The 26041-nt window shown below is 47.7% G+C and overlaps 1 long non-coding RNA gene across 1 annotated transcript in view; it reads right to left on the reverse strand.

Moving 5' to 3' along the window:
- The window catches only part of LOC139361574 (uncharacterized), a 158136-nt gene that overhangs the window by 41737 nt on the left and 90358 nt on the right, over positions 1–26041 (reverse strand). The gene's annotated exons all lie outside the window — the stretch shown is intronic.

Below are 26041 nucleotides of genomic sequence, written 5' to 3' on the forward strand. Positions count from 1 at the left end.
CTTCGTATACCCCATTTTTTTAAATTAAAAAAACACAATTATTTCAACTAATTCTAAATCCAACAAAGAAAAATAAATAAGTATATAAACGCATACATCCAAAATGTAAGCCACAATCTCTTTACCCATAGGAGACCCAAAATTTAGTTTACCTTTTCTTCAGTATTATCACTTTTTTTTAAAGCCATTACTGAGGTGTCTCCTCACCGCCCCATGAGGAGGTTCATGGGCTCTTCAGGGCTCTTTGCTGTTTCATCGTTTTTTAGATTTAAGGGCAGGATCATTTTCCCACACTTGCTTGCTTCCCTGATCACCAATTTTTCACAAGGACATCATTGTGCCTCAGAAAACCTAGTAACTGAACTTCATTCAAAGTGAAAACAATAAGGACATGTTGGCTGCTATGACAGCATCCTCAGTCACCGAATCTCCCTGGGGGACCCGACACACCCCCAAACTCCTTGGAACTCCAGCATGCAGGTATCGCTGTGGCGGACAGGACTGACCTACCCTGGGGGGGCATGAAAGCAAAGAGAAGAGAAAGCAGGTGACTCATTTAGGAAACTTCGGTGATTCTCTCGAGTCACGTTTCTCAAGGTGTCAGGGGAGAGCCACATGCAGGGAACCTCCTTGGCCTGGCAGGTGGCAGACTCCTGGGACCCTCCTCAGACACGTTAATCAGAGAATCTAAAGGCGGGTAGACTCTGAAAAGTATCTGTAAAGGAAGGACTTAGCTCTGCTGTGACCCCACTACACATGGGGTCACGCAGGATGCTGCTTCCGGCGTCCAGTCTCCATTTCACTCTCCTGGGAGGAACACCCATCAAGTCACAGAGCACGGTCTTCAGCGAACACCTTCCTGCGCGACCTCCACTGTCTCCCAGCCCTGCAGGAGTAGCCGCCGAGTAGGGGAAACAAGTCTTTGCTCCTGACCCGGCCACCTTGACGCTGGGCATAAGACCAGCACTGCTACGTCTCTGGGGAAAGGAGCGGCCCTGGGCAGGAATGCACTTGGCAGCCCCGGGGAGTGGCCAGGTGTGGACGACCAGGCCTCTGCCCGCAGACACGTCAGCACGGCATCCTGGAGCAGAACTTCCAGCCCAGCTGAGCCTACAGATGGCTGCAGCCCTGGACAGCATCTTCACAGTGACCCGGGGGACTGGGCCAGAGCCGCTCAGCAGGGCTGCCCTGAATTTCCAACCTGAAAAAGCTGTACAGTCGTACGTGTATGTTGCCTTAAGCCCCTAGGTTTTCGGGTCACTTGTCACACAGCGACAGACAGTGGATGTGCACGGACTCCCAAGGCCACGATGGCCTCTGCCGGCCTCACCCGGGCTGTCTCATCTGTTCCCGTGACATCACGTTTCTCAGAGCCAAAGGCTGCCAGGGCCCCCTCTTTTCTTCACGACGTCGTTACAAGCTCACGATACAAACTGAAAATACCCAATATGTAAAATACAACGTATGACGCAATACAGGGTGAACGCGCAGGCACATACACAGGCGAAACAGGCGCATGCGCGAAACAGGTGTATGAACACAGGAACAGGTGTACATGCATGAAAGAGGTGAACGTGTGAAGGTGCACACGCGTCAAACACGTGTGCATATACACATGAAAGCACCAGACATGAAGGGCTGTCTTTGGGAGCCTGGTTTTTAGACATCTCCCTCACCCTTTTACATCTGCACGATCACAAACACAGCACACCACACTACTGAGGGGAAGCCCCAGCTTCTCATGGGGGCACATGAGGCTTTTTATTTATGCCACAGGTTGCATCACTACATCCTAGAACTGCAAGGCCCCCCACTGCCAGGACTGAGTCAGGTACACCCTGTGCTCCAAGGACCAGGCCGCCTGCCAGCCCATACGGACCTGCCCCTCAGATGGTGCAGCTGCTTCTAAAACAGAGGCTCAGCCCTACCCAGAGACCTGCAGTACCTGTTATTAAATCAAGACTTGGCTGTGGGTAAACGTGAAGATTTTTATTAAACATGACTCTGCAACATTCAAAGGACCATAACTGAATGCTCCTTTCACAGCCACGGCGTGTCCAGACGCTCATGGAGAAGGCCAGGGCGTGGGAACCCATGGAGCCCCGACAAAGCAGACTCGGAGCTGAGTGGCGCAGTTAGCACCGATTTTGTTTGACACTTGCCTTTTATATTCAGAATAAAATAAAAAACAAGACGCAAAAATAGCTCACATTCTATTTCAATTCTCTATTTTTGTAGTAACTGGGCCCCTTTCCCTCTGCTTTCCCAGCCAAGCGATAAATAGGCCCAGCTGGGATTTGTCAAAGTCTGGACCTCTGTTGTAGAGTAAGTGAGGAGGGTAGGGAGGGGAGCAGGAGTGGTGAGGAAGATTGGGGGATAGGGAGGGACAGAGGAAAGGAGAGAGAGAGAGAAACCCCCGAGGACTGGAGGCAGGAGGGATGCTCCCTGGCAGCCTCAGGTTCCCCATTCCAAGGTAACTGAGCTGGCATCACGCACGCGGTACCGTCATATGACTTGGCTGACACACGCCAGAATGACAACAAAATGCTTGAGGAGAAGACTAAGCACCAGCATCTTCAGATTAAGGTAGTGTCCCGGTTTCACGCTTGCCTTGTATGACATTGTATAAATTGTAAAGATAACACATTTTCTTACCAGCCACGCTGTTCCCCAAATACTAACTATAACAAAGATCAGACAGCATCTGAGTACTGAGCGTGTGTTAAGCCCGGTGAGGTAGGCATCATTTACTTTGCTAGAGAAAGAAACAGGCTCTGAGAGAAACTTCCTGAAGCCAGGCAGCTGTCTCCAAACCCACCTCGTGCCTCCTGACCCTGAAGGTGGAGGACCCAAGTCATTCACGTCAATAATTTACCTACATGCATGTCAGATTGAGATTCAGCCCCCAGATCTAATCATCTCTATGCAGGAATGTGTCAGGAAGGTATACAATTCTATGAGTTCGACCTGGGGGAACAAAGGCAGGCACCCTCGACACAGATGTAGGGCGGAGGTGGGCGCCCAGCGCAGGAGCATGTCCAGCCCTGCCCAGTCACACAGCCACCCTGCCATGCCAGTGCAGGAGCCGCCACCGCGTCTCGGGGAAAAGCAGCTTCTCCTGCACAGGAATCTACCCCTGAAAGTGTGCTCCTGAGAAGGTGTGGACCAACATCTCAGAAATTAGACACCGTGTAACACGCTTATCTATACAGGCTGCCTATGTCAGGGAATCACCAATAATTCCCATCTCGCCATCAATTATTTCTGGTAAATACTGGTTATTCTAAGTTAACTGAGGCAACACAAGAACAATATAATGGAAATGTCAGAGTCAATCAGCTCCATCTGCTGAAGAGCTGGGACTAATGATGAAACCTAAGGAATCCTGGAGAACGCAGCAGGATCCCAGACCCCGCGGACCACCCCAGCCTCCTTCCACAGGAGAGTTAGTCGTGGGGCCAAGGAACGGCTTTCCAAGGAATCTCAGAGGATCTCAAGGTCGTGAAAGTTTAATGGGAATTGAATATTTGCATCTGAGTCACACGAGCACATTAAAAGTAAAATTTCCTCTTTCCACTAGAATTATGAGCTTGCGGCGGCGACACTGGCTGTATCTCATGCTCGTGAGATGTTTGGGCACAGCCGTGCATCTCTGGTGAATCATTTATAATAATATGAAAGAAGTGCTTGGGCCCTCGATCCAGGACCACAGACCCCACCAACGAGGGTCTAAACAGGACAAGCCTCGGCCTGGAGAGGCTGGTATCCGTGGGGGCTGGGAGGAGCACCAAGGAAACTCAGGGGCAAGCCCCACCCAAGCTCGGCATGTCCTACCCCACGCAGTCGACATCAGCCACAGGGATCTTTTGTTTTTTGTTCAGGAAGGAACATATTAAAAAGCCCGGGGCCCAGGGCCTGGACTCCTCAAAGCTCTCCACAGAGCCGGGTTAATTGGCACCTTCCGTCATGTTAAAATCAACTATATATGGCTGCTGAGGGCATCTCAGAGCAGGTGCAACGCTGAGCTTTCTTGCTGTCTGGGGAAAGCAGGAATTCCAGGCCTCTGCCTTCCTACCTCCCCAGAGGCTCTAGCCCAGATGAGCTCAACTTCTCCCAGGTGAGGAGCACAGAAAAGCTTCCCACATGCCCCTCAGGTCACACACGAGCGGTGCAGACCCTTGCACCTTGGCACGAGCCCTCCCAGAGGCAGAAGCCCAGCCCTGTGGCCCCGGCCTGGCAGGAGGCAGCTGCTGGGGCCCCTGCTCAGGGTTCAGCACAGCGAGGTCCAGCCACAGCAGGTGAGACATCCACCATCCGGCCATTCATCTTTAACCTAAAACAGACACAGGAATTTGGCAAGGGGTTCCTTCCCCTGACAAACCCATCCTTCCTGTTCTCATCTCTCCCTCCTGCCCCAGTACTGCGCCCAAGGCCACCCAGCACTGCGCCCAAGGCCTGACTCCCAGTTTCACAGGGAATCCAAGACAATTAAGATTTTGAGAAACTGAGAGCTACACAGAAAATGAGTCGGTAAAGCCAGTGTCCACTGATCCTCCCCTCCCCACAGCGGAGAACAGTCCTCGGGATAAAACCCACGGGGCAGGGAAGACGCGATCAAGGTGGGCAGGACAGAGGAGCCACAAAGCAGGTGGTTCGGAGAACAAGGCCACGTGAACACAAAGCTAAAGTGCTCAGCGGCTGGAAGACAAAACACAGGAGACAGAAACACTGACCATTTAAAAAGAAAAGAAAAAAAAAAGCCTCACTCTTAAGAGTCCATCAAGATTTAAGTTCTCAAGTCACAATGTATCAGCACAGACTTCTCGTAATGTCTGAAACTTGGCACAGTAAACACGTGAATCAGTTCTCCCAAGTCCATCGTTTTCTTTGATGAGCCTCTTGAGTCTCAGGCTGGTTTCAAAGTAAGCCCTTCTCTGTTTGTTGATGATTTAATAATTAACATACTTGAAAACACATTGACTTCCAAATTAATCTGCTAATAAAATAATTACCACACTGGCTGTCATCCACAGAAAAAAACACAATCACTTTCTGGTTTTAAAAACATTAGAATTCGAAGCCCCTTTGCCCATCTGAACAGCCCCTGCTTTTGACAAGGGCATTCCAAAGCTAATCTGAAAAACTAGTCCAGGCCATGATCGCTGGGGCGTCGGACTTGCCTCATCACCCTACCTCCCTTCTGGAATTAGACAGAACTTAGACGCTTAGTCTGATGGGAAACATTTACAATCTATTCTCTCCAAAGCTACCTGGAGGATTTCCTCCACATGACAAAGCCTTGGTCTCCACAACCCCTTATCTGACAACTCTCTTAACCAACTGTCAATCAGGAAATTTTCGAATCTACCTATGACCTGGACACCCCTGCTTCCAGTTGTCCCACCTTTCCAGACCAAACCCATGTACATCTTACATTTATTTGATTGATTGTCTTATGCCTCCCTAAAAGCTATAAAACCAGGCTGGGCTCTGACCACCTTGGGAATACGTTCTTAGGATCTCCTGAGGGCAGTATCAAGGGCCATGGTAACTCATTTGGCTCAGAATAAATCTCCGAATGCTTCACAGAGTTTGACTCTTTGCTGACACGGAACCTTTCATGGGTATTCATCTGGGGGACTCACAATCAACCGGAGGCATCAGTTGCCCACTGTGCAGAAGTCTCTGCAGGACTGAGCCTCTGGCACGGGGACTCGAACCCCTGAAGCAGCAGCTGTCTCACGTCGCATGGCCTGATAGACCTGCACCTCCAGGGCTTCTCATTTCAGAGTCTCAGCAACAAATCTACCAAATGTCATCAACATCACAGAATATTCCTCGGGGCTTTTGGCTGTTGTTTCTCCCCAAGTTTACTCTAGAACCAGAATGGCAACACTCGGAACAGGATGGTTCTCAGTCACCGACCCTCCTGGTAAATACACTGTCTCCAAGGCCCTTTCCCGCCAGTCACAGCTTCCTTCATGTCAGGCTCGAAGACCACCTCCCCAAGAAGGAAACCTCTTCAATCCAGCAACCACAGCTCCTGTTCCCATCTAGAGCTTGTCTGCCAGGAAGGGAAGACTCCTCATTCCAGAGACAGCAGGTGCCACAAACTCAGGGCATTAGCCATTGCGAAGGCAAACACTCATGAAATTAATAGACTTTTTCCTCCTTGGATACTGACGTTTTCTCTTCTGGAGGTCAGCCAAGGCCATCTGCACGAGTCACGAGCGTGATGGCTCCAGCCCCTCCTTCAGTGTCAGGAGTGTGGCTCTGCTCTGAGACCCTCCTGCATCAGCCAGGCCATGCACCTGTTCCCACGACTGCTGTCAGCGGACTACAGCGATTCTAAGATAGTCAGCAAGCTGACGTTCCGAAGGAAGCATTTTAAAGAAAAATGTGTAAGTTTTACTGCATGAAATCAGCTACATCTTTTGCTACTCCAGAGGCTTGTTTTCCTTTCCTCAAGGTTCTCTACAATGATCCTGACAGTCAAGGTTCCCAGTTACAGGCAGAGGGTTGGGCAGGCCGCGTCTGATGTGTAACACACACAGAGGATCCACGTCAAAGGATTTTCCCTGTTCACCAACATCATCAGGACAAACTTTAAACAGTAATAATCTGTCTGTCTGGAAAACTGAGCTCACTTGAGGACTAATGCAACAAATGTATTTGACAAAGTTGCAGGTGGACGTTTTAGTGAATGAATCACTATTTCAAGGAGGATAAAGGCTCACTATTCAAAGGCATGTTTTTGTCAAGTTTTCTAATTTCAGCTTCATGCATTTAAATCATGAAGTGAGACTTGTACCTGATACATTACAGAATCTCTACAAAATAGACAAAATTCCAATTCTGTACCTTCACTCTCATTCTTTTCCATATGTGTACAGATGGTCGTAATTTAAGTTGGCATTCCAACAGGATTTCTAAATTAAACTGTCTTCTACTTTAAACACTACGTGTTAAACATTACACGTGCCATTGTTCAACATTTATAGCAGGGTCTGTATGGCCCATTTTAAAGATTTCTTCCTCACTAAAAACAAGCGTTTAAACAATAAATGGTCTACTCTAAAATATTCTAGAGACAGAGATACATTTGGAGAGTGGACACACTTAACACAGAAGTCCGCAACATCAAACAGGCACAACCGGCAGTGAGGGTGGAAAGCGCGCCATGTGAGTGCCCCTAAAAACACACCCAAGCCTGGCTGCTTAAAAGGAATGAATATAGCTCAACACTCCTATGTGAACATTGATGTGTCTACTGCCTTACAGAATCCTCCTAGCTGAGCTGCAGGAATCTTCGTTGGAACCTTTTCTCACCTACACTGCCTACAGGTGCCCACTGGGCTCCCTGGGCAGTATCATGTCTTTGTTTAGAATATCACACTATTTGGAGGCCTGTTTAATCCCAAGTCAGAGCCTTATCATAACTCAGACACCATCCCTCAGGGCTTGTGGGCCAACTTCGGCTAATGCAGGCTGCTCCACAGTGCCCTGCAGATGGGCTTGGTGCATCCACACGATTTTAAGATTTGGGGCTGCCGTTTTCTGCAGTCACAGATGCGGACTTACAGATTCATCATGACTGAAGGCAGCACGTATTTTTATGTGCCTTCTGTAATGGTAATAATCAGGGCAACATTTCCTCGATCCTTAGAAAAGCCTCCTAACAGCAGTTGCATTCCACCCCCTTCCTTAAAATTAATAGAATTTACCAAACTAGGTGAAATCAGTCTTCATGAGAAAGTGAGAAATCAGTGTTCACACAATGGCATAGTAGCTGGGCATAGAGTGTACGTCAACATCCCAAACTAAGCACCCATCACAGTTATTCCCAACTTGCAGGAAAGCTAGAAAAATTAGAAGGCTTAAAACATAATTATAAATGAAAATAACAAGAAATCAAAGTTTTTGAGGAGCATTTGTTAGCCAAGCAAGGAAAGCCATTAACCAGTGCTGATTACATTGCATTTGATTACAGCAGCCAAAGACGTGTCAAGAGGAAGAGACTTTTAAAGATTAGTCTTTCGGTAAGAATGGTTGCTTAACAAGTTCAGACTACTGGGGTATACCAATTATCAATTAAAAAGCAAGGCAAACTAGTGTGAGTCATTTTCCTTAATCCTTAATGCGTCAAAAATTACCACATTGGCCAAGCTGGTCTCCAACTCCTGACCTCAGGTGATCTGCCCGCTCCGGCCTCCCAAAGTGCTGGGATTACAGGCGTGAGCCACCACGCCTGGCTGAGAACTGTTTGACAGAGGCTGAGGGGAGGCTCCTGTCCCTTCCTGGGACATCCACATCCCACCCAGTTTCCCATATCGACTATGACACTCGAAGCCTCACAGCAAGGGCAGCTGCATCCCCGCAGTTCTCTGCACTCATGCCACAGCTGCGTGAGCAGCCGCAGCCCTGGAGCTGCCACTCAGCCTTATCGTGCTGGCACAAGCACATCAGAGACTACCAAGCCCCCAAGAGGGAGGATTGGGGACCCAGGGGAGTGAACCAGGAGGGAGGAATGTGGCCCAGGAGAGTAGGGAGGAGTGGGGGCCCAGGGGAGTGAACCAGGAGGGAGGAGGGTGGAGTTCGGCCCAAGGAGTGAACCAGGAGGGAGAAGTGTGGTCCAGGGGAGTGAGTCAGGAGGGAGGAGGGAGGAAAGCGGTCCAGGGAATGAAGCAGAAGGCTCTGGGGGTAGCAAGTTCACACACCACAAATACCTCCCAATCCATCCGCGTGCAGGGAGGGGATGGAAACCACACAGGACCTGCAGCACTTTCTCCTCGCAGATGAGGAGTGAGGATACCGACTCACGCACAATATCAGAGCTAAATTTCTACCACGGTGGGGAGACGCTTCATAGACCCAAATGGGTACAAAAAGAAACCAATCATACAAGATCAGTGGATGGAATGGGATCAGAAATTTAAGCCTGTAACGAGTTTTCAGAAAAAACTTCACTTGATCTGCAAGATGACTGCAGCTCTGCTTGATCATTTCTGCAAATGTCTAACTCGCGATGAGCCATCTCAGAGCCGTTCAAGAGGAGTAACAAAATCAAAACGCCAAGGCATCCTCCGTATTTTAGATAGCCTGCAACAGTATGGAAATGAGCAGCGGTGCCAGAGCTTTCAAGTTTGTTTGAAGTAAATTCCAGCATGAGGGCAGCATCTTCCTGGCTGAAGCAATGAGGTGGGCTCCTGCTCACCGCATGGGAGACCAGCTTTCAGCTAAACTGCTGTTAAGGGTCTGCAAACCATGATCCCCGACCGAGCCTTGGCCAGGGATTTTTACACGTTGAAGTTTTCACAAAAGAAATATATGCAGAGACTTCTGTGGCCCTCAAAGCATCACACGTTGCCTACTCTGCCCTTTACAGGAGCTTCTAGCTTTGCTGTCAGTTACAAAGTGTTTCTATAAAATAATGTCACTGATTCTCAAGCATGCCAGGAAAAGTCACACTTCTCAACAACCCTCAATGGAGATGCACCATCCTGTGTTTCACACAGATTTTAGATTTTTAAAAGCCAAAATAAGGGAGGTAATTCAGCTAAGTATTATAGTAACACAATTTGAGATACATAATGATGTGTGACAACAGAATACTTGGCATTCCTGTGAGGCAATAAACTAGCTCAAACACAAAATAACAAATCAAAGCATGTTTTGGCCTCTCAAAGTGATCAGTGAAATTGGAAATAACATTCAGTTAAATGACACTAAAAAAAAAAAAAAAAAAAAAAAAAAAAAAAAAAAAAAGCACAAACAAAACAAATACTACTACACCATCACTCCTTAAATTTATTTAACTACTGCTGCCAAATAAAATGGAGAGACTTCTTACTGCAGGGTAATAATCGGCCATTGTCATCATGAAATAGACCGCTGTGCAGGCTCAGGCCCTCCAGCCCACAAAGGCAGGGGGAGGGAGGAGAAACGATGGCCAGAAACAAAGGGACAGGGCAACCATGACCTAGTCAGCAATTGTACCCTCCCACCTTTCTTCTGGACTTACAATTTTGGAGCCATCTGGGTTTACCTTCCTATGTCCATAAGTCAGCAAGTTCTCGAAGCCAGAAATCTACAATGCTTCTGGCAGCCAAGTCCTCTCGGCCTTCCCCCCATGTTTTAGGGCCTCATCAGCTCACCCCTGGATAGTATCAATGGCCCCGGAGCTCCAGTCAACCTTGCACTCCACAGACTCAAGTATGCCAGGAGCCACTCCAGGCTGCCACTGCCATGACCAAAGGCTTTCAGAGACAGTCGCCAGCACTGCACAAATCCATGTGGCTTCACCAGGCGCAAAGCGGCTCCAGCATTCCATCCAGTCTGTCGCTGCTACCATAGCTGTGAGTCTAGGATGTGTCAGGAAGGGAAGGAAGACACCATGTACATCATCTCATTTAAGCTTCAGTGTCACAAGGTGGATTTTGTCGTGCCCGTTTTATGGATCAGGAAAGTTTTAAGGAGGGCAAGCACAGGGCCCTGCTGACACAAGAGCAAGACCCGCAGAGGCCTGGGCATGACCCCCGCCCCACGCTCCCTGGGTCCTGATATCCACTCCTCCCCCGTGGGAGCCTGATCCTGGGTCTGCCTGAATTGCTACCATTCCTAAGACACGACTCACGTCTGTCCACCTCCTCCTTTATCTGTTTCCCGCAGCCCAGAGGCGTGTGTGCTCTTCCATCCAGACAGACATCACACTTCAGCTCCTGCATCTGACATCACTTCAGCCAAAAGCTTCTCTCAAACCTCCCCCACACCTGCCAGTCACACAGGTCTGCACCCATCACCTTTCTCACACGAATTCTCACATATTCCTGTGTAGCACCATCCAACTGATGATAGTCTGGGAGGAGGAAGCTTTGTAGATAAGTCCACGTTCTACTTTGCTCCCAGCCCTCCGTCTTGCGTCTTGCATGAGGCAACCGATTAACAGCAATTTCATTTCAGCACAACATTTCCATTTGAAGAAACGCAGAGCATAGGGCTCTGGTCATAATTAAAAGCTTGTTTCATTTGTCATTTGAAATTCCATGTACTGCTGCAACAGCAGCACCCCCTCCTCGCCAGGCTCTGCCCTAAGGACATCTTTCTTCCAGCGCTCGATTCCCATCAGAACCCTGGCAGTGAGAGCCCCGCAGGTTTCCCAGCGCCTCGGGCTGCGGCTTCCACGCTGGGCCGGCACTGACAGGGCCGGAATGGTGCCCCCAACAACTACAGGATTGGAAGCTGGTCGACTGCTCTGTAGAATGGAGACATGTTAGTAATCCCCGACATTTCCACTGACAGGCTGCTCAGGTAAACTGGGAAAAATCCACAAACTAGAAAGAATCCATGGGGAGGAGCACTTCTGTCTCCAACCTGGCAGCAAACGGTGGCTGTGCAGACGATCTCTTCAGGAAAACTATCGACTGTATCTCAGGTCAACAACAGCCCCGCTGAGGGCCAAAAAATCAGCTCCCCCCGGCCCTCACTTCCTAAGGGTCAGCCCTCCCAGGCCACCTCTCCTGGAAGATCAGCTCTGACGCACCCACGACGGTCAGGAACCGGCTCTGGGACACATTTCCCAGGCTCCTGCCCACCGCCCTCTCTCTTCTTCCTCCTCCATCTCCCTCTTCACTCCCATCCGCCCTCCCCCTTTCGCTTCCCTTCTCTCCTTTCCTCTCCCTCCCTCATTTCCTTTCAGCCCTCACCTTCCTCACTGCACTTCCCTATGCAACTCAGCGGACGCATTCTCAGGTCAGTAGAGTTTTCTTTCACTCTGTTTTTATTGCAATGATCATTCTTAATGAACAGAAACCTGTTTCGGACCATGTGGATGCCACCTCCTGACCAACTGCTGCCCCGCGGCTCCGTGTCCACTCAGTGACCTCACGGCGCAGGTGCCCAGCAGTATGGCTGTGACCAGGGGTAGCAACATGGGACATGAGAGAGGTATCCCAGCCAAGAGGCCCTGCAAAGCCTCCCCAGCAAACCGGAGCAAGGCCCAGGGCGGTAGGGAGAGCGCCGTGCTCACGATGTAGGCAGTCCAGCTTCCGCAAACTGTCCATCGACTGCAACTTACTTTGTTTCCATGGTTACAAAAGAACCATAAGCATTCTGAAATATGTTCTTGGTTTCATGTTTGCGAAATCTAAGCAACATTATAAGAAAAATCACTGAATTCTGCCTGAGGCTCTAGGGGTGTTTTCCTCTCTGAAAGGAGCCCCCTTCCAGGACTTGGGATTGAGTGACAGCCTTCAAAAATCACGGTTATCCTGGTGGTAACAGGGAACTCCTCAGCCCGCCAGGAGCTGGGGCCCTCGACAGCCCCCATGGCTCCAGACGCCAGTGTTCTAAGGATCACACATGTGCAGATAGCAAAGCTTGCTGCACACACGCCAGGTGCTAACAAGCCCCAAACGTCTCACTCATACTTGCTAACCACATCGCTTCTCTCAGCCTCCACGGCGTTTCACACTCTGCCTTTATATAGAGATGAACCATGCGTCCTGAGCGCTACAAAGATTCAACTCCTTCCGGGAAGAGGGGTGCATCTTTCCATCACGGGGTCCTCACTCCAGCTGGCACAGGATTTGCAGAGTGGGCGAGTCTAATGTTGATGACACTTTCTCAATATTCCCTTCACACCCCTCCAAAAACAAGAGTGCTGCCAGCTTCTTACCGACGTTGTAATGAGCAAAATATTTTTCTCTTATTTGTCACTTTTTAACGTAATACTAGTGAAGAATGTGACTCTGCATGTACACTGTAAGCACCCACACCGTGAACATTCTGCTCTCCTGTGACTGTATTCACAGGTCACAAGGACAAAACTTCTCCATAGTAGCCAATATATATATATATATATATTTTAACATGACTTCCACTCATCTGAAAGTCACAGATGTAGCTTTTCCTTCATAAAAAGATCCAAATGATACACAAACCAGGTTTAATAAACACATTGGTCCAGGTGGGAAAATGACCCCTCAGTCTCCCTCCCCTCAAAGACCAGGGCAGCCAGGAAACTGCGCTCTCCAGTAAATGACAGCCGGCAGGATTCCCTAAATAAGCAGCCGGAAGATTCCCATTTCGCAGAGCACACCTTTCAAGACTCAAGATGCCCCCGGCTCCCTGAATATCCGACGAAGAACAGGGCTACCCAACGGAGGACTGAGGCAGTAAACAAACATGTATTTGGCCGGGGGCGGCGGCTTATGCTTGTAATCCCAGAACTTTGGAAGAAGGAGGCAGGCAGATCACAAGGTCAGGCGATCGAGACCATCCTGGCTAACACGATGAAACCCCCGTCTCTACCAAAAATACAAAAAATTAGCCAGGCGTGCTGGCGGGCACCTGTAGTCCCACGTACTCGAGAGGCTGAGGCAGGAGAATGGCGTGAAGCCAGGAGGCGGAGTTTGCAGAGAGCTAAGATCACACCACTGCACTCCAGCCTCGGCGACAGAGCAAGACTCCGTCTGAAAAAAATAAAATAAAATAAATAAAATTTTAAAAGTTTTCAGCAAATAGCATCATCGACCCACAAATGAGAGGTACCGTTTTCATTCTAGGAGGGAAACACTACAAAGCACGTATACTTTAGCCCTGTAAGTGAATTCTTCGGGCATTCCTGTGTCCGCTATCAAATGCAGCACATCACCTCAAAAGGCAAAGTTCTATAAGTCACATCCAAGGAAGGGAAAAATCATTCTAAGTTTTAGCCATCCAGTAAGAACCTGATCCAGAGAAGCCTACTTGTTCCAGACTCTAAGCGGCAATATATTGCTACAATGTAATGAAAACAAAGGGATAATTAAGAAAATTTCAATGCTAATAAAAGGCAAAAACATAATTAGATTTATTCTACTCTAGACAGAGCAGCCGGGCAGTTCACCCATACGTTATGAACGTTGCTGTTTTTCAGACAGGGTCCCAACTCTGTCAAGGCTTGACAGCAGGGGCGTGATCTCCACTCACTGCAAGGTCCGCCTCCCAGGCTCAAGCGATTCTCTTCAGCCTCTGGAGTAGCCGGGACTACAGGTGTGCAGCCATCATGCCCAGCTAATTTGTGTGTTTTCCGTAGAGATGGGATTTCACCAGGTTGCCCAGGCTGGTTCCCTGGGTCTCGAGTTCTGAGGCTCAAGCAATCCGCCCGTCTTGGCCTCCCAAAGCCCTGGGATTACAGGCGTGAGCCATCACGCCTGGCCCCTTTTTTTTTCTTTCCTTTTTAAGCGATTAATGTGCTTCAGAGTCTTGTAGGCATTTAAAAAAAAAAAAAAAGAACAAGCAAATTCTGTAAGGGAAAGAAACCATTAACATGTTTTACACACCTCAAAACTCAAAACAGAAATACTAAGAATAAAATGTATTTTATTCACAGAGGCATTCTTAAAGTTCTGTAAAAGTGACACCATGGACACCACCACATCACAGACGAGTGTGGCAGGACTGCTCAGATTCAGAACACATTCGAAACAGTCCTCCTGCCACTTTCCTCAGTGGGAACACTTTATTCTGTCTTTTATTCAAATTAAGTATCTTGCAAGGGAGTTGAAGAAAACTGCAGAGCGGATTTTAAAACTTCAATGCTTTTCTCAATTTTCGTCACATTCTGATGCATTTTTACCTACTACACGGCCAATAAGTTTAAAGCTTTTTGCATCGATAAAGACAATGCTCCTTGTAGCAATAGGCTTTTTCTTTTCTATACAAAGATCTATAACTTAAGCTAGTAAACTGGGCATTTCACAAAGATTTTGCACAATTCCTAGCACAGATTTTAGCAAAATAAAACCATTATCTTTCTGCAATTAAATAACCAAACATAGGAAACTGCACAGTTAAAATAACCATTCCATTATTTTATATAAACACAAATGATAAAGGAGAGTATGCTTTGGAAAACAGTGTTTCCATAAGCTAATGATGAAGCAGAAGACAGTTCCTCAGCCTCATATGACATTTGACAACCGAAGTACTCTGGCCCAAGCCCAGCCCGGTTAAATGGAGGGGAAGTAAACATGTGACCGACCGTGGTGGGGCACTGTGTTAGCCACAGTCCAGGAAAGAACAGCTGACATGTTTCTTCTTCATGGGAAAACTGAAACATACTCGAGACACCTTAATTCTTTAAAACACAGTCTGCCCCAGTACTAACCTTAAGCTCCCATTGATAAAGATTGCGATAACCAGAGGTGTTTATCCAGGCCCTCGAAAATCACGGACATGGTACATACACAACATTTTCAAACGCTCAATGCTGCCAGTATGTTAAATGCGCTGTGATACCGGAGGTCTTGTGCAGGACCAGAAGCATCGCAGCCTGGTTACCTTCCTGGTGTTCAATGCTTTGTATGTGCAAAGTCTGCTGTTACAATTTACTGGGCTTAATGTCATTCAGTTTGTCACAGAAGAGAGCTATGACATTTACTTAATTCCACACACAGATTCTCAAAAGTTCATCTTCCACCAATGACCGCTCTGTCCGCAAGACAGCGGAGGGAAGACCCAGGAAAGGCCTGGGAGATGCCAGGTGCTCACAAACTGGTATCAGTCTGCTGGTTCTGGCTTAAAGGAAAACAGACATAGAAGAAACTAAAAGGACTCACTACATCTAATATCACAATGTTCTCAACTTTACCTTAGCCAAAAATAAAAGCGGAATAGCAAAACTACTCCAGGGCATGATTCCAGGGCTAATCTGAAACATGAAATATTTAGAAGACAAAGCTTATTGTGAGTGCAATTAATATACACATAAAACACTGGTTTCGCAAAACCCAGTCTTTGCGTTTGCTTTTATAAAAAGTAAAATTCTCATGAGGATCACATACACTAACTGATTTTCAAATGAAGGGACTGGTAAACTTCAGGGCATATGATTTCTGCCACACACGAGGGGAGCAGTGAGAGAGAAGAGCTAGGAACAAGTGTGCTGAAGCTGTCCTAGGACTGAAATTCAGTTTCTGCCAAAACAAAAACACAGGAGGCTGTCAACTTCGATAGCAAGCTCTGCTTGAGAGCGTCAAGATGTTAAAATTGCAAAGGGGCTTCTCCCTGCTATAGGCACGCGTGATCCTTGCAAAAACATAGCTCAGCATCATCAAAAATCAGGAAAGAACACAAGCTTTCCAGACACGAAATCCAAGAGCAGAAGGGAGCAGAGTCCAAGCTTGCTCGGCAGAACTGTTCCCGGACAACAGCACAGAGGACGTCACAGGGAGGGCAGGGCAAGCAAGAGCAGCTTCCGTGATGCCGCAAGCAGGGCCTGAGCCAGGAGAGCAGTCTCCTCCAACCTGACAAGGAGGCGCGAGGAGCCACAGAGAAGTCAATTCAGGGTCTTTTTCAGAAAGGGGCAACAATGAGAAAATCTGGTCTTACCGTGGATGGGGGGTGGTTGGGTAACAGCTAAACTCGCACCTGCGTCTGTCACCTTCCCCACCCCCTCTTGCAGATGCTCTTCCTGCACCCGGGTGCCTGTCTCCGTGCTGCTCCTGAGGCCACACCTGTTGCCATCCAGTAGTGACCACGAATTCACCTTTGTCCGGGCGAAGCAAACGCAGAGTTCACACACTCTTGTACAGGTTTGCTGGCCGAGAATCTAACCGAGCTGTCCAATTCCAGATGTGCTGGTACCAAGGAGAACGCTCGATGTCCGGCATTTATAAACGGTATCAGTGGGTTCTCCTGGGACTCCCAGGCAGCCGAACGAGGGAGGGAGCTGTTGCCCTGTTGCCCCGAGCCAAAGCAGCGCTGCGAGGCAAACACCACAGGCCACATCACACTCGAGCACCGACTCTTGACAGTTGCTCGTTTGTGTGTTCAGAGTTCAGGGTACAGGCGACAGACAGGCCTGATCTCAGCCATGGGACAGCAGTGATTGCCCACAAGTCCCGTATCTAAGCCCCAACTTGCCCATCGGCCTTCCTTCAGGAACAATGCCCACCTCACAGTGCTGCCATGAACGCTAAGTCAGCACGTATATACACAACCAGATTCATTGCAATTGTGCTTTCTACCCCAAGTTAATACAACCAGGTGCTATCATCGAGACTGAATAACCAATATTAGAACAGAAGGTCAGGCCAGCGATGGTGGCTCAGACCTGTAATCCCAGCACTTTGGGAAGCTGAGGTGGGTGGATCACTTGAGGTCAGGAGTTGCAGACCAGCTTGGCCAACATGGCAAAACCCCATCTCTACTAAAAATAATTTATCCAGACATGGTGGCACACACCCTGTAACCCCAGCTACTAGGGAGGCTGAGGCATAAGAATCGCTTGAACCTGTGACGTAGAGGTTGCAGTGAATGGAGATTGTACTCCTGGGCTCTACCCTTCCAGTCTGGGTGACAGAGCAAGATTCTAATAAAACAATAAAAGGTCAAGATGAGAACTGATTGCCAAGGTCCACAGTCCATATACTTAAAACATAAAATTCATTAGCTAGTACTTGATCAAGTTGCTGCTTTCTTCATTACAATCTTGTATATCCTTCTAACACGGCTCAAAATGTTTACATTTGAACACACCTCGAGTATAACAAAAAATAAAGTGCCTGTATTTCACAAACGAGCAATTTCCAGTAAGGCTGCATCCTGCTCTAGTTAATCCTTTGACAATGTAAAACTGAGCCATCCTGACATAGCACTGACACATGGTGCAAGAAGAATGACCTCCAATTAAATCGCTAGATTTAGAGAACACGTAAATATAGTTTATCACTAATTCACTAGCCATTAGCAAGATTTTAAAGGAAGAAAAATTATCAGGACTGTAACTAGGAATAAAGGCAAAAATAAACATGAAGAAATTAGTCACGTTTAAATCAATACCCTTTCTGTGAGGCCGTAACAAAGTATACACAGCAGGGGCACAAATTGTCATGCTGAACTGTCACCAAGCTCTCTATGAAGGTAGTAAGAGCGTCCCAAGTCGCAGAGCCTCGTCTTCCTATTTAAACCCTAAACAGCCAACACCACTCAGCATGCAGTGAGAGCTCTGAAAGCTCAGAGGAATGCATGATGGGATGAAGGGCCCTAGCCCTGCCATCACCCTGCTGCTTATTAAAAATATAAAACAAACCCCTGCCTTCAAGGTGCCCAGATCTAACTAGTACAAGGTTTTGCTTTTAACAAGTTAACTACGAATGATGAAGACTCTCAACAGCTGTGTGAAATGTGAGGCAACCTCATAAGAGGAACTTGGCTGAGACTAAACCCAGAGATGGTTTTTTTTAACCACAGAAGAGGAAAGAACTGAAGAACCTTACAGAAAGTTGACAGCAATTTCTATTTCTCTATGGTACAACCTGGAATTTACCTTTGAGACAGACTGCCCTTCTGTTCTGAAAAATCAGATTATTCTTGCAATCCTCCATCAGGACTGAAATTCCCAAAGGCATGGAAAACCAAGTACTAATTTTAACCCTACCCCGCAAAAAAAAAAACTACCTATGATCTTAGATGTGAGATTTAGTATTCTCAAATTCCAAATTTGGAAATATTTTGCACAAAGTCCTTATTTTCCCTGTTTACTTGAAAGCTCTCTATTCTTTTGTCCTAAACATCTTCCTTCTCATCCTTCCAAACAATATCTGAAGATGAACTTACATATCGTTTTCAACGTTACAGAGAAGATACTACATTTGTCATGAACTGTTTATATTCACAGCTCTAGGAGGGATTTTGCTACATCGTGAGGAATAACACGAGGCAGTTAATACGCCACGAATAAAGAACAGTAGAAAGTGGACACATTTCCTGATGAGGGCCGATTTCTCATTGAGCTGCTGACAAAGTTATAATACAGAAAGCTAGACAGCTGCTGTGTTAGTTCTACCTCACTTAAGTGACCGAGTCATTGTTGTTTCGGTTCCCTCTCTCGTCTGGGGATGAGACACACCTCACAGAGCTGTTTATGATTTCAGGAACACACACATCAATGAAGTGACTGTTCCTAAATTGTTGCAAAGGGTAGAGTAACCTGCCAAATTTCAAGTAGGTTGTAACAAACAACTGTTTTCATCCTACACGCTCCGGTGCCAGCAAGATGGTGCGTTCTCGGATCCCTGCGGGAGCCCTATTCCTGGTGCCATAGAGCGCGCACACACATTTACATCCACATAACGTACGTATATGGCACACTGTAACACGTGTACCTGCATAGAGCGTACACACATCCGAATACGTGGAGTGTACATAAGTGCACTACGTGCGTACAGAGTGCACACACATCCAGATCCATGTAGGGTACATGCATAGAGTGTACACACATCCAAATATATATAGTGTACAAACAAGTTCACTACGTGTGTACAAGCATAGAGCATACACACATCCATATAGCAAATGTACATAGGTATGCTAACATGTATGTACATGCAGAGCATGTACACACGTCTATATGCATACAGTGTACACAGGTATACTATAACCTGTATGTACATGTATATGGCATACACATGCACATCCGTATGTACACAGGTATGCTATTTGCTATATGTATACACATGCATATAACATACATTCTTATCCAATGTACGTAGGTGCACTACAGCATGCATACACATGTGCAGTGTACACATATGCACATGTATACAATGTACATCAGTACACTAACGTATAAAACGTATACACATATGCGATAGTGTACGTACATATGCAGCATGTATACGTATTGTGTACATATCCAGAAGTTTATTCAGTGTGCATAGTGTACATGCATGCTTGTGTGCACATATGTATATATACACCTGCAGAAATAATGTGCACATACCCACATGGTGCACGTACACAGGTATGTATATGGCATTAAATACATGCATGTATGTACACATGTAGAACAGATAGGTGTCCAACTAGTGTGCATATAATCATCCCCGTAGATACACACATATACACATGTACATGCATGCCTACAGCATGCACGTGTGTAGGACACAAATGTAGTGTACATACCTATACACTGTAAATACATGCACAGTGGAAATACACGTAGTATGTGTACACCACATACACACATGTACATTTATACAGTACACATACACCGAGACCCAGAACGGGTCATGAGTATTAACACGGCGCAAACGCTTCCAGTTCTACCTAAGTGAATTTTTTTCAAACTATAATAGAACTCATATAAAAAGGGTTTTAAGGAAATCAATACAGCTAGTGACAAAAACAGTGGGAAGGGCACAACCACTTTCCCTCAGAGTTCTGGGCCTGACCGTGGAAGTTCAGAGGTTTCCTAATGCAGTACACATCAGAACTGACTCACAATGAAGCACTCCTTAAAAATTAAAAATGTGTCCTCATGGTTTGGCCTTTGAGACAAAGCCTCTTAGTTAATCGAGTTCTGACTGAATTTGACTCACAGTACTCTGGCAGATTCTTCATTTTCTGGTGAGACAGACGAATGTCCCAGGGTGAGGGCAATGCCAGCCGTTTCAGGGTCAGCTTTTCGAGGAGCGATGTCTGGCAGAACACAATCCAACACCATAGTAGGATCCCCCACCCAGCCACTTAGACGCTTTCTGGTACTTACTCTGTCTGCTTGTTTCCCTTTCTTGAATTCAGCTGGGGGGAGAAAAAAAACCAAAAAAATCAAAACCGAAAACAAACAGCCCATGTGTTTGTGTGTCTGAAAAGTGAATACATCCACATCCAACTTTCTAAATGATACACGGCAGGTGTTGATGGTCACCAACCAGTGGCCACTGTTGACAAAATACAAAGTCATCTGCAAACATGAACGAGTTTCTAGGAATACAAAAGTCAAGGGAATTTACTTCACATATTAAAGCTCTCAAGGGTGCTCATCAAAAATATATTTAGAGGTTTTCCTTTCAAGTTATTTTTGAAGATTTTTAAGTTGCAATACTTAAAAGCCTCTGGGAAAAGAAAGGATACAGGTATCTGGAAGATTTATACTAAATGATTTTCATGTCTTTTTGATAAAGTTAAATAAGGTCAGCCTTGAAGTAATGGCTTCCACTACTCTGAGGCTGTGGATGGAATCCACACCACCACCAGACAATTGAATAAACAGCAAGGCTGCACACACAGGACACAGGCAGTGAGCCAGCCTGACTAGTTGTCAGCTTCTGGGTCAGTTCTACCCAGTTCTGGCCAGGCCCCACTGGAGATGAAAACCTGCCCTTTAGAAGCCTTCAAACCCCACCTTTCAAAATCTAATCCTCTTCAACTGAGGCCCAAGTCCAAAAATCTACTGACATCTTAGCCCGCGTTAGGCCAGCTGTCCCCCAGCCTTTTTGGCACCAGGGATGGGTTTCATGGGAGACAATTTTTCTGGGGGGTGGTTTTGAATTGCAACTGTTGCACCTCAGGTCAGGCAGCGGATCCTCATAAGCAGCACCTCCGAGATCTCTCACAAGCAGTTTACGATAGGGTCCCAGCGCCTAGCAGAACACACAGCTAATGATAGGGTCACAACACCTAGGAGAACATGCGGCTTATGATAGGGCTCCAGCACCTAGGAGAACAGGCGACTTAGGAGAGGGTCCCAGCACCTAGGAGAACAGGTATTAAATGAGTTGGCAAAGCCAAAATCCACCGGATCTACCACTCCAAAGCAAACATACACCACTGCCCAATATTGATGTGAGCCAAAAACAGGGAAGTCCTGAGGGCCCACACTGACCACAGCCAGACACCACTTCTGCAAGAAGCAAGCACGCACCTAGAGATCACCAGTGATGACCCAGGAGAGCAGCTTTGAGCAGAGACAAAGGTGAAGGAGAGGCACATGGGCCAGGGTGCTGGGTGTGCCCGTCTTTGTGGCCTCACTGAGATTGCTGACCTCTGGCCCTTGGTGTCCCTTCCTGTGGAGGTAGCAGCCCCCAAATCCCTGCCTCCCTTCAGCACTGACTGAGGCGGCCCTGAAGTCTCCCCAGGGCTGAGACTGTTTCTAAATCCTGTTAACTGCACACCCACATGAAAAACAAAAAACAAAATATCAAGTATGCAGACAGGAAAATAAAAATACGTGAATCCTCCCTTATTCAACAGGCATTTAAAAAGTAACAGGAAAATTGTGATAGTCTTTAAACAACCACCAGCTATCACGTCCTCTTGAAATGTTTTAGCTAATCAGGAACATCTTTACCAAGCACTTGTGTGTTCAGGAAATCAGTTGACAGGTCCCAAATAACCTCGGAGCCTGCGACCTGACCCCCACTCACGCACATCACCTCTCCAGAGGAACGTGTCCTGGACACCTTTCAAATGGTGAGGAACAGGAACAAGGGTAGCTTTCCCTCAACACCACAAAACAAGCTCGACCCCGAGGAGCCCGGAGAACAGCGACGTTTGTTTAGATGCTTTCCCACTGTCCTTGTCAGAGCAAACATTCCCATCCCACACCGCCCAGTGTTTAACTCTCCCTGGGATACCAGCAGCCGTCAACCCTCAACAAGCTGGAAACAGAGGCCAAGCTGATAGGAGGCCTCTCTCCATTCCTTACTGAATTCGCTCAGGACACGGATGTTCCCAAACACATATGGCCCCGAGTATTCCACACCTGGGGAACATTCAAACAGCAGACTCTGCAAAGACGTTCCCCTAAAGAGAAACTCAGTTTCTAACTTCCCTTAGGGAAAAACAGGAGACCCAGAACTTTCCAGAAAATCAAGTGTGAGAGGAAGCCACTCACCTCTGGCACTTCCTAAACCTGCCTTCCCGCGGGTGCTCAGGGATGTCCCCGCGACAGCCCCGTCCACCCAGGACGGCAGCAGGTCTCAGGCAGCCAGCACCTGGGCAGCTGGCGAAGCAACCCCAGGGTGAAAACGCCATCCCAGGCACCACTTCCCGGAGCCCCTCAGCAAGAAAAACAGAGGTGGGACAGAACCGAGGGCTGACTCGAGGCTGGGGAGCCACAGACCCGCACAGCTCAATCATCGGACATGCTCTTCTGTGGACAGAGCCCAGGGAGAGGCCAGCACAGAGACCCTCGTGCCGGCTCCACAGGCCAGCGTCCTCCAGGGCTGCAAGTTTGTGATCACAGCTTCAGAATTTGGTTCCAGAATCTTCCGGAATCAAAGACGCACCAAACTGTAAAGCTGCCAGGACAGCAGGGCCCAGGAGCAGGCTCAGGGGAGGACCACTTAGAAACCCCACACACAGCATACACGTGTGCATGCTTACTCCACACATGCCACCGCTTCACCCAATAGTATACACGCAAACGCATGTATGTACTCCATACACACCCTCAAATACACTCACCAAATATGATGTGTGTACACACTCCACACACACCCTCAAATACATACGACACACATGAACATGCTCACTCCACCCACACCCGCTAAATACACTCAACCACACATGCACAAACGTGACACACGTGCACACTCATTCCGGACGTCACACCCCTCACCAAGTACACAGGTGCACACACCTCCAAGTTCAGAACCTGTAGACTCCACAAGCTTTGGTTTCCCCCACTGTTTCTCTCATCACATGAGATCCACACACAGGTGTCATTTACTGACATCTAACACCCGGGGAGGCCCTTAGACAGAACTGCAGTCACAAGTCGGCTTCATTCAGGCATTCATCACCAGCCTCCTGAAGCCACCTCCTGTCCCCAGGGGGAGCGGGGGCCGAGACCGGAGACGTCACTGGGCTTACAGATCCCCAGGCTGGCAACCCAGCGAAATGAGGAGGGCTGGGCCACGGCTCTGGAGGGAGACGGGTACTGGCTCAAGTATGCGGAACATGAGTCCTCATTTCCAGACAGTGTCACCTACGACAGCGTCAGGTGAAAGCCAGTGGTTTGGCATTCCTGGGATAGACAGTTCTGGAAATACAAGGGAAGCTTTTTACTCCTCCCCTCTGAACACATGAGGTCCATGGTCCCCTCACATCTAACACTGGGAATCCGAATCGGTGACTCCTTGTCCACCTGAGGACCACCCAAGAGGATCCACACACCTGCTACAACAGCAGCACCGCACCTGGTCTGCAGGGGAGCAAAGCAAATCCCACCTTTATGACTAAAACTGGATTACCCTGACACTGGCAGCCTGCAGTGTGTGTATCGTCAAGCCCCCACGTCTGTGCCACCTGCAAGAGGAACACAAGCCCTTAGTCCCAGGTTCTCAGGACGGCCTGTGAGGTAGATGCTGGCACCTTCCCATCTCCCAGGGGAGAGGAGAGAAGGCCACGGTCAGGGCTTGCATATCAGGAGGGTCGGGATTCAAACCCCATCTGCCTCACAAAGCAGCCCTTACCATTCAAGTGACTTCTATCATCAGCCTTAAAATGTACCACAGTTACCAGCAATTCTGAGTGCTGTTCCTTGGGACATCATAAGCAAACATTTTGTTAGAAAGGTTTTGCCAAATCTGCTTTCAAAATCCTATGGTATGAAATGACTAATGAAAATTTGAGCTATGAAATAAAGCACATAGTTAAATGAATCCCAAAATGACTATCGCGAAGGAAGTTTTAACTTGAAGTGAAAAATATCCTCCAAATGACATCGGCCAGAATTATCTTCAATCATTACTGATCCCATATGCTTCAGGAATTATACAGCATCATCTCAGATATGAACTTAAAACCATTAGCTGAATGCACATTTCAGCACAACCAAAGTTCTGCTATAATAAGCAGCACAGGCGTCTCTGGAGAGGATTTTAATTGGGACTACAAACGATGTGCACGATCGTGGTAAGAGGTTTCATGCTGGCTGTTCTCCAAGGTGCGACACAGAGAAACACCACTAACCTCAAAGACACCTGCTGCTTTGTAATGAGATGAGAGACGATGTGGACGGACTACTGTAAATATTCGAAAAGGAGAAACAATGCAAGGAAAGAATCGTATCAGTTACCCTTTACATTCTTAGAAAAAAACGATTTTTCTTTTGGGATGATTTTAAAAGAAAATGACATTTCTGGATTTTTTTTAACTTTTCTTTCTGAGACAGGGTCTTGGCTCTGTCGCCAAGATTGGAGTACAGTGGAGCAATAGCAGCTCACTGCAGCCTTAAGTGATCTTCCCACCTCAGCCTCCAGAGTACCAGGGACCACAGGCACGCACCACCACACTCAGCTAACTTCTGTTATACAGATGGGGTCTTGCTATGATGTCCAGGCTGGTCTTCAACCCCTTGGCCTCAAGTGATCCTCCTGTCTTGACCTCCCAAAGATTTAGCCTAAGCGACCATGTCTTATCGGAAAACAGACATTAGAGCAAATGCATTTCTGTAAGATTTTCTACCTCTTTTCACTGGGGATAAAGGTAACTTGCCTCCAAGGGTCGGAGACAAAGACGTTACTGCAGACAAGAGCGCTGTGCATCCCGGGAACCGCTACACCACGAGGCACGGCCGTGCACACTGGACGCAGGAGTAACAAACGAGGCTAGCACAGGCCGATGCTGGCCCTCTCCAGAAGCAGGCCTATCCTTCCTCCTCTCCTCAGCCCCCCCTCCCTTCAGGCCTCAGTGGCTGCTGACAGCGGAGAGGCCACAACTAGAGGAGGCTCTCAACTCCACCAGGGACAGGAGTCCCGGACGCTGGGGACTCAACTGCTGTCCTCCGCATCCACCTCCTTCTGGTCCAGCCTTCTCAGGAGCCAGGCGTGGCCACTTTGACCCTCTTTTCCCTTCTGTGGCTCCTACAAAAAACCAGTCAGAGAGCCCAGGCTGCCTTGCACTCCAGGGATACCTGGCACAGGCCCCCTCCATGTCCTTATCCAAGCTCCTGGGGCCAGAAGGGTCTTGCAATATTTCACTTTCCAGTTGACCATCCCCAGCCTGAAATCCAAAGTGCTCTAAAGAGCATTTCCTTCGAGTGTCATGAGGAAGCTCAGAATGTTTCAGGTTTTGGAGCATTTTGGAGTAGGGACTCTCAGCCTTAATTTGAACCTCTTCAAGGAAGCCACACACTGAAGCCCCCGATGTCCACCCTACACAATCCCAGCACACCATCTGAAGTCCTCAACAACAGATTTTCTTTCTTCAAAAATAACCACAAGTCACAAACTCACACGCAATCACAGAAGGGGGTTGTGGACACCCACAC

Source organism: Macaca nemestrina, unplaced genomic scaffold (assembly GCF_043159975.1).
Source record: "Macaca nemestrina isolate mMacNem1 unplaced genomic scaffold, mMacNem.hap1 Scaffold_63, whole genome shotgun sequence".
Lineage (NCBI taxonomy): Eukaryota > Metazoa > Chordata > Mammalia > Primates > Cercopithecidae > Macaca > Macaca nemestrina.